Source organism: Cherax quadricarinatus, unplaced genomic scaffold (assembly GCF_038502225.1).
Source record: "Cherax quadricarinatus isolate ZL_2023a unplaced genomic scaffold, ASM3850222v1 Contig785, whole genome shotgun sequence".
Classification (NCBI taxonomy): Eukaryota; Metazoa; Arthropoda; class Malacostraca; order Decapoda; family Parastacidae; genus Cherax; species Cherax quadricarinatus.
This window is the reverse complement of record NW_027195811.1, coordinates 48,600-57,500: the sequence shown is the minus strand read 5'-3', so window position 1 is coordinate 57,500 and position 8,901 is coordinate 48,600. Positions and strand designations below refer to the sequence as shown.

Genomic DNA, 8,901 nt, shown 5'->3' with positions numbered 1-8,901 from the left:
CCTACACTCTGGCAGGATGGTTATCAGCTTCCTACACTCTGGCAGGATGGTTATCAGCTTCCTACACTCTGGCAGGATGGTTATCAGCTTCCTACACTCTGGCAGGATGGTTATCAGCTTCCTACACTCTGGCAGGATGGTTATCAGCTTCCTACACTCTGGCAGGATGGGTATCAGCTTCCTACACTCTGGCAGGATGGTTATCAGCTTCCTACACTCTGGCAGGATGGGTATCAGCTTCCTACACTCTGGCAGGATGGTTATCAGCTTCCTACACTCTGGCAGGATGGGTATCAGCTTCCTACACTCTGGCAGGATGGTTATCAGCTTCCTACACTCTGGCAGGATGGGTATCAGCTTCCTACACTCTGGCAGGATGGTTATCAGCTTCCTACACTCTGGCAGGATGGTTATCAGCTTCCTACACTCTGGCAGGATGGTTATCAGCTTCCTACACTCTGGCAGGATGGTTATCAGCTTCCTACACTCTGGCAGGATGGTTATCAGCTTCCTATCTGGCAGGATGGTTATCAGCTTCCTATACTCTGGCAGGATGGTTATCAGCTTCCTACACTCTGGCAGGATGGTTATCAGCTTCCTACACTCTGGCAGGATGGGTATCAGCTTCCTACACTCTGGCAGGATGGTTATCAGCTTCCTACACTCTGGCAGGATGGTTATCAGCTTCCTACACTCTGGCAGGATGGGTATCAGCTTCCTACACTCTGGCAGGATGGGTATCAGCTTCCTACACTCTGGCAGGATGGTTATCAGCTTCCTACACTCTGGCAGGATGGTTATCAGCTTCCTACACTCTGGCAGGATGGTTATCAGCTTCCTACACTCTGGCAGGATGGTTATCAGCTTCCTACACTCTGGCAGGATGGGTATCAGCTTCCTACACTCTGGCAGGATGGTTATCAGCTTCCTACACTCTGGCAGGATGGGTATCAGCTTCCTACACTCTGGCAGGATGGTTATCAGCTTCCTACACTCTGGCAGGATGGTTATCAGCTTCCTACACTCTGGCAGGATGGTTATCAGCTTCCTACACTCTGGCAGGATGGTTATCAGCTTCCTACACTCTGGCAGGATGGTTATCAGCTTCCTACACTCTGGCAGGATGGTTATCAGCTTCCTACACTCTGGCAGGATGGTTATCAGCTTCCTACACTCTGGCAGGATGGTTATCAGCTTCCTACACTCTGGCAGGATGGTTATCAGCTTCCTACACTCTGGCAGGATGGTTATCAGCTTCCTACACTCTGGCAGGATGGTTATCAGCTTCCTACACTCTGGCAGGATGGTTATCAGCTTCCTACACTCTGGCAGGATGGTTATCAGCTTCCTACACTCTGGCAGGATGGTTATCAGCTTCCTACACTCTGGCAGGATGGTTATCAGCTTCCTACACTCTGGCAGGATGGTTATCAGCTTCCTACACTCTGGCAGGATGGTTATCAGCTTCCTACACTCTGGCAGGATGGTTATCAGCTTCCTACACTCTGGCAGGATGGGTATCAGCTTCCTACACTCTGGCAGGATGGTTATCAGCTTCCTACACTCTGGCAGGATGGTTATCAGCTTCCTACACTCTGGCAGGATGGTTATCAGCTTCCTACACTCTGGCAGGATGGTTATCAGCTTCCTACACTTTGGCAGGATGGGTATCAGCTTCCTACACTCTGGCAGGATGGTTATCAGCTTCCTACACTCTGGCAGGATGGTTATCAGCTTCCTACACTCTGGCAGGATGGTTATCAGCTTCCTACACTCTGGCAGGATGGTTATCAGCTTCCTACACTCTGGCAGGATGGTTATCAGCTTCCTACACTCTGGCAGGATGGTTATCAGCTTCCTACACTCTGGCAGGATGGTTATCAGCTTCCTACACTCTGGCAGGATGGTTATCAGCTTCCTACACTCTGGCAGGATGGTTATCAGCTTCCTACACTCTGGCAGGATGGTTATCAGCTTCCTACACTCTGGCAGGATGGGTATCAGCTTCCTACACTCTGGCAGGATGGTTATCAGCTTCCTACACTCTGGCAGGATGGTTATCAGCTTCCTACACTCTGGCAGGATGGTTATCAGCTTCCTACACTCTGGCAGGATGGTTATCAGCTTCTTACACTCTGGCAGGATGGGCTTCCTACACTCTGGCAGGATGGTTATCAGCTTCCTACACTCTGGCAGGATGGTTATCAGCTTCCTACACTCTGGCAGGATGGTTATCAGCTTCCTACACTCTGGCAGGATGGTTATCAGCTTCCTACACTCTGGCAGGATGGTTATCAGCTTCCTACACTCTGGCAGGATGGTTATCAGCTTCCTACACTCTGGCAGGATGGTTATCAGCTTCCTACACTCTGGCAGGATGGTTATCAGCTTCCTACACTCTGGCAGGATGGTTATCAGCTTCCTACACTCTGGCAGGATGGTTATCAGCTTCCTACACTCTGGCAGGATGGTTATCAGCTTCCTACACTCTGGCAGGATGGTTATCAGCTTCCTACACTCTGGCAGGATGGTTATCAGCTTCCTACACTCTGGCAGGATGGTTATCAGCTTCCTACACTCTGGCAGGATGGTTATCAGCTTCCTACACTCTGGCAGGATGGTTATCAGCTTCCTACACTCTGGCAGGATGGTTATCAGCTTCCTACACTCTGGCAGGATAGGTATCACCTACATAATAAACATATTACACTAACTAAAACTTCCTAGAATCTAATCAGTCTTCACTTCTAAGTTTCATAACCAACTTCTCCAATTTTTATCTCCACAACATTCAACGTAACCTATAGAATACATTCCTTATTATTTCCTGGCCAGAGATTTCATCACTGGTCGGGAGAAGCTAATACATCCCACTAAGCTACTTTTCATGTCAAGTGCTTACAATCTTTCCTATACTCTCCCCACCAGCCTACCACCTAATACAGTTACTATCTGCTTAAAAAACCAACCTTCAATGGGTCTATAACCTGGAAATACCTTACAAGTGGGCCCCGCCCACCCTTGATGACGTCTCCAACTGCTGCATCTCCACGTAACACTAAATGTCATGAGTCAGACCATTTACTAGTGTGGTTGTCTCCATTCCTCAGACTGGTCAGTGTTGCTGTGTTGATCACTGTTGCAGCAGACACAGCCAGGCACAGCAATTACCACACCTGGAACAGTATAACCAACATTACACACATATACATAAAGAAACATTATAACCATCAATATATATACACGAACACATTCGTACAGCATAATGACGTCAACGAGATAAAGTCAGTTGATCAAATGAAAATGCTGGCCCACAGATGGCTCCAACTTCATCCTGTTCCCTACTTGTATGTCTCATAACAATAAAAATGCTTTCAAATGAGCTGATGTAGGTAACAGATCTTAGCTTGCCAATAAAGTTAGGAATCTTTAACCTGTAAATAGCTTGTCAATAAAGTTAGGAATCCTTAACCTGTAAATAGCTTGTCAATAAAGCTAGGGATCCTTAACCTGTAAATAGCTTGTCAATAAAGTTAGGAATCCTTAACCTGTAAATAGCTTGTCAATAAAGCTAGGAATCCTTAACCTGTAAATAGCTTGTCAATAAAGTTAGGAATCTTTAACCTGTAAATAGCTTGTCAATAAAGCTAGGAATCCTTAACCTGTAAATAGCTTGTCAATAAAGCTAGGGATCCTTAACCTGTAAATAGCTTGCCAATAAAGTTAGGAATCCTTAACCTGTAAATAGCTTGTCAATAAAGCTAGGGATCCTTAACCTGTAAATAGCTTGCCAATAAAGTTAGGAATCCTTAACCTGTAAATAGCTTGTCAATAAAGCTAGGGATCCTTAACCTTGTCAAACCCTGTGTAAAAAAAAAAATTACCATGTAATATAAACTAAACATTACTGCCTGACTGACAAACATTAATGTTTAACATAGTAAAACAATCTTTATTTTCTTTAATCAATATTTCTTACACATTAACGTGATAACTAACAATTTGTAAACATGGAAGTCTATCTGGATCACAAGGTGCAAGTTACTTGGATCAAGAGATCTTCATTAAGTTTTTTCAATAATGGAAAAAAATAGGCCAGAAGTACATAAACCATTATGGGTTATGTAACGCCTAGTGTGAGAGTTATTGTTTGATCGGAGGAAGGAGAGTAGCTCCAGCTCCTCGCATCAAAACCCCTCCACTAAGGTCAATCACCCCCACCCCTGTCCAAAACATTACACCCCAAAGAAAATTAAGACAAAATAATAATTTAGTGAGCAAACTGGTGGCGGGGACCAGGAGCTGCAGCTCAACTCTGCTGCTGTACTAACAAACACGTCACTAGACAATACTTACGTTATTTAGGTGTATTAAGAGGCTGAGGAAGCGGTAAAGCCGGCGGGGCAGCAGGAGGAGGAGCAACACATCTCTCCTGTACGACCATTGAAGGTTAACTGACCTTTAGTGACCTTGAGGTTGGTCACTGTCCTGACCTTCATTTTAACACCATCACTGATAACCTGACTAACTCCAACTACCACCACTAGATGGCACTACTACACCATCGCTACCACGACTAGATGGCACTACTACACCATCGCTACCACCACTAGATGGCACTACTACACCATCGCTACCACCACTAGATGGCACTACTACACCACCACTACCACCACTAGATGTCACTACTACACCATCACTACCACCACTAGATGTCACTACTACACCACCACTACCACCACTAGATGGCACTACTACACCACTACCAACACCAGATGTCACTACTACACCATCGCTACCACGACTAGATGGCACTACTACACCATCGCTACCACCACTAGATGGCACTACTACACCATCGCTACCACCACTAGATGGCACTACTACACCATCGCTGCCACCACTAGATGGCACTACTACACCATCGCTACCACCACTAGATGGCACTACTACACCATCGCTACCATGACTAGATGGCACTACTACACCATCGCTACCACGACTAGATGGCACTACTACACCATCGCTACCACCACTAGATGGCACTACTACACCATCACTATTAGTACTACTCATGATGGAGCACTCAACCCGTGGGGGTCATGCACCACTTGGAAGGATAAGTTCACTCCCAGGTGGCATAGATCACATTCCTTGGATCAAGAAACTCTCACCACCACCTTCAAGGAGCCTCTCTCTCCAGGTCACCACTCTCACCAGATTATTGTACCACTAGTACTCTACAAGAAGGGCAGATTATTGTACCACTAGTACTCTACATGAAGGGCAGATTATTGTACCACTAGTACTCTACATGAAGGGCAGATTATTGTACCACTAGTACTCTACATGAAGGGCAGATTATTGTACCACTAGTACTCTACATGAAGGGCAGATTATTGTACCACTAGTACTCTACATGATTAGATTATTGTACCACTAGTACTCTACATGAAGGGCAGATTATTGTACCACTAGTACTCTACATGAAGGGCAGATTATTGTACCACTAGTACTCTACATGAAGGGCAGATTATTGTACCACTAGTACTCTACATGATGGCCAGATTATTGTACCACTAGTACTCTACATGAAGGGCAGATTATTGTACCACTAGTACTCTACATGAAGGCCAGATTATTGTACCACTAGTACTCTACATGATGGCCAGATTATTGTACCACTAGTACTCTACATGAAGGCCAGATTATTGTACCACTAGTACTCTACATGAAGGCAGATTATTGTACCACTAGTACTCTACATGATGGCCAGATTATTGTACCACTAGTACTCTACATGAAGGCCAGATTATTGTACCACTAGTACTCTACATGATGGTACCACTAGTACTCTACATGATTATTGTACCACTAGTACTCTACATGAAGGCAGATTATTGTACCACTAGTACTCTACATGAAGGGCAGATTATTGTACCACTAGTACTCTACATGAAGGCAGATTATTGTACCACTAGTACTCTACATGATCTACATGAAGCCAGGTACTCTAGATTATTGTACCACTAGTACTCTACATGAAGGGCCAGATTATTGTACCACTAGTACTCTACATGAAGGGCAGATTATTGTACCACTAGTACTCTACATGATGGCCAGATTATTGTACCACTAGTACTCTACATGATGGCCAGATTATTGTACCACTAGTACTCTACATGATGGCCAGATTATTGTACCACTAGTACTCTACATGATGGAGGCAACAGTCAGCGCCTACGTAAGCTATGGTGAAGTCATCCAAATACAGTGACGACCAAATATGCGATGGAAGAAGGTAGGTAATTTCTAGCCAAGAGAAAATGGGTAGTGCTAAGGACACAACCTTGTGGGACCCCCTTGGCCTAAACAAAGTCTGAGGAAAGCGAGGCACCAACACAGACACAAAAATGTCTTTCAGATAAGAAAGCAGCTAGGAAGGTGGTAGATTACCACAGAGGCCTAAGAAGTGGGCCTGGGCTAAGATATTATACCTCCAAGTGATGTCATATGCCTTCTTGAGATCAAAAAAGACTGCTAGGACGAAGTGTTTATTAGCAAAGGCATTTCGCACATATATATCTAAGTAGAGCATAGGGTCCAAAGTAGAGTGGCCCTTGCAAAAGACATATTGGAGAGGAGAAAGACTATTGAGAGTCTCTAGATACCATATCAGACGTCTATTCACCAACTCTTTCATCACCATGCAGACTACACTGCTCAGAGCAATGGGACGATAGTGAGAGGTATCAAGCCCCGAGGTGCCTGGTTTGCAAAACAGCAGTACAATGGCAGATTCTCATTGTTGAGGAAGAACCCCTTGTGTCCAAATAAGACTGAAAAGATGCAAAAGGACTGTAAGGGCTGTAGAATGCAGATGCTGTAGCATACAGATATGAATACCATTCTCTATAAGCTCTAAGATTACAATGCTCCTTCCCATTAGAAGTTTACAGAAGCGAGAAATTTGGATATTGTTTATTCTCTATAAGGATGGTTTACAGGTTATTGTAAAAAAATACTAATTACAGAGAGGGCCACTAGAACACCTAGCATGGCTAGGCATTTCGGGCAGACTTAGAATAATTCTTAACTTTAAAATATTACAAATTATGAGGTAAGTTGGTATTATGGCTAAGTGACTAAATACTGGTTTGTGAGTTTAGCAATGTGACTGCTTTTGTTTTGGCACATTACATAGTTTCAGTATTGGAGTATCACAGGCCAACTTATGACTAGATAGGATTCGTTATTTTAAGATTGAGATTAATATTTCTGTTTATGGTCAAATGGGTGAGTGAGTGAAAGTGTGAACCACAGGTGGTATTTGTGTAATTAGTTGACGGGGTGTATCAGGGAGATAAGATGTTTTCTAATGGTAGTTTTGAAGGTGATGAATGTGTCTGCAGTTCTAGAGCTTTCAGGTAGGGTGTTCCAGATTTTAGGGCCTTTGACATACATTGAATTTTTGTAAAGGTTTAGTCGAACACGGGGAATGTCATAGAGATGTTTGTGTCTGGTGTTATGCCTGTGGGTTCTATCACAACTATCAAGAAAGCATTTTAGGTCAAGGTTAATATTGGAATTTAAGGTCCTGTAGATGTAGATTGCACAGTAGTGTGGATGTACTGAACAGGGAGTAAATTTAGATCTATGAAGAGTGGGGGGGGTGTTGCCAGGGATGGGATTTAATGATTATTCTTACTGCAGCTTTTTGTTGGGTTATTATTGGCTTTAGGTGTGTTGCTGCAGTTGATCCCCAAGCACAAATAGTATAGGTGAGGTATGGATAAATGAGTGGTATAGTGTGAGAAAGGCATTTTGCGGCACGTAGTATCGTATCTTGGAGAGGATCCCAACCGTTTTGGATACTTTTTTGGTTATGTGTTGGATATGGGTGCTGAAATTCAGGTTGTTGTCGAGGTATAGGCCTAGGAATTTGCCCTCATTATGTCTGGCAATTAGAGTGTTGTCGATCTTAATGTTAATTTGCGCAACTCCTGCTCTGCTACCAAACATAATATAGTAGGTTTTGTCAGTGTTAAGCGTAAGTTTATTGGTTGTCATCCAAGTCGATATTTTGATCAGCTCCTCGTTAACAATGGTGTTGAATATCCTAGCGGATATTCCTTATTTTCCAATGCTGTGTAAAGCAGATCTAGCATTTTTATAATTGCATCATTAGTACTTTTATTTTTCCTGAATCCAAATTGGCAGGGGTTGAGTATGTTTTGTGCCGTTATAAATGAATATAGTCTCATGTGCACGAGTTTCTCAAAGATTTTTGATAGCAATGGTAAGTTTGATATTGGCCTATAGTTGTTTAAATCTGTAGGGTCACCACCTTTATGTATTGGTGTAACCCTTGCTGTCTTGAGTAGTTTCAGGAAGGTGCTAGTTTCTAGTGACTTGTTAAAAAGTAATGTAATAGCATGTGAAAGGACATGGGCTGCTCGCTTGTACAATAATGGTGGGATGTGAGACAGATTCCCTGAGTTATTTTTAAGTGACTTTATGATCGCGGTGACTTCCGTGGGCTCAGTTGGTACAAGATAGAAGGAATTTGGGAAATTCCCATCTAGGTAGTCCCCGGCATGGGCATTGGCCACACAACTTCCGTACCTTCTGCCAAACCACACACATAGGGGAAGTCGATGTAACAGTAGAAACGTAGTCTTGCCAACAAGTGTATTTAGCATTGTGTATAATGTAGCGCGCGACTGCCCTTGCTCACTTAAAATCCAAAAGATCTGTGGTCCGATTATATCTATAACTGTCCCATGCAGCACATTTCAAATGCACTGTATGGGCACACACTGGAGACCACCAAGTAACACATGTCTGAGAATGTCTGCCTGAGTTTACCTGGAGTTCCAGGGGTCAACACCCCCATGGCCC

General features: G+C 43.8%; 1 long non-coding RNA gene across 1 annotated transcript in view; it reads right to left on the bottom strand.

Moving 5' to 3' along the window:
* Positions 1 to 4,520, bottom strand: part of LOC128694213 (uncharacterized) — a 30,643-nt gene extending 26,123 nt beyond the window's left edge. The window contains exons 1-2 of the long non-coding RNA XR_011391250.1: positions 4,357 to 4,520; positions 2,998 to 3,176 (exon numbers count right to left, since the gene is read on the bottom strand). This is a non-coding gene — a long non-coding RNA (uncharacterized lncRNA). The remainder of the gene's footprint in view (positions 1 to 2,997; positions 3,177 to 4,356) is intronic.
* Between the last annotated feature and the right edge of the window lie 4,381 nt (positions 4,521 to 8,901).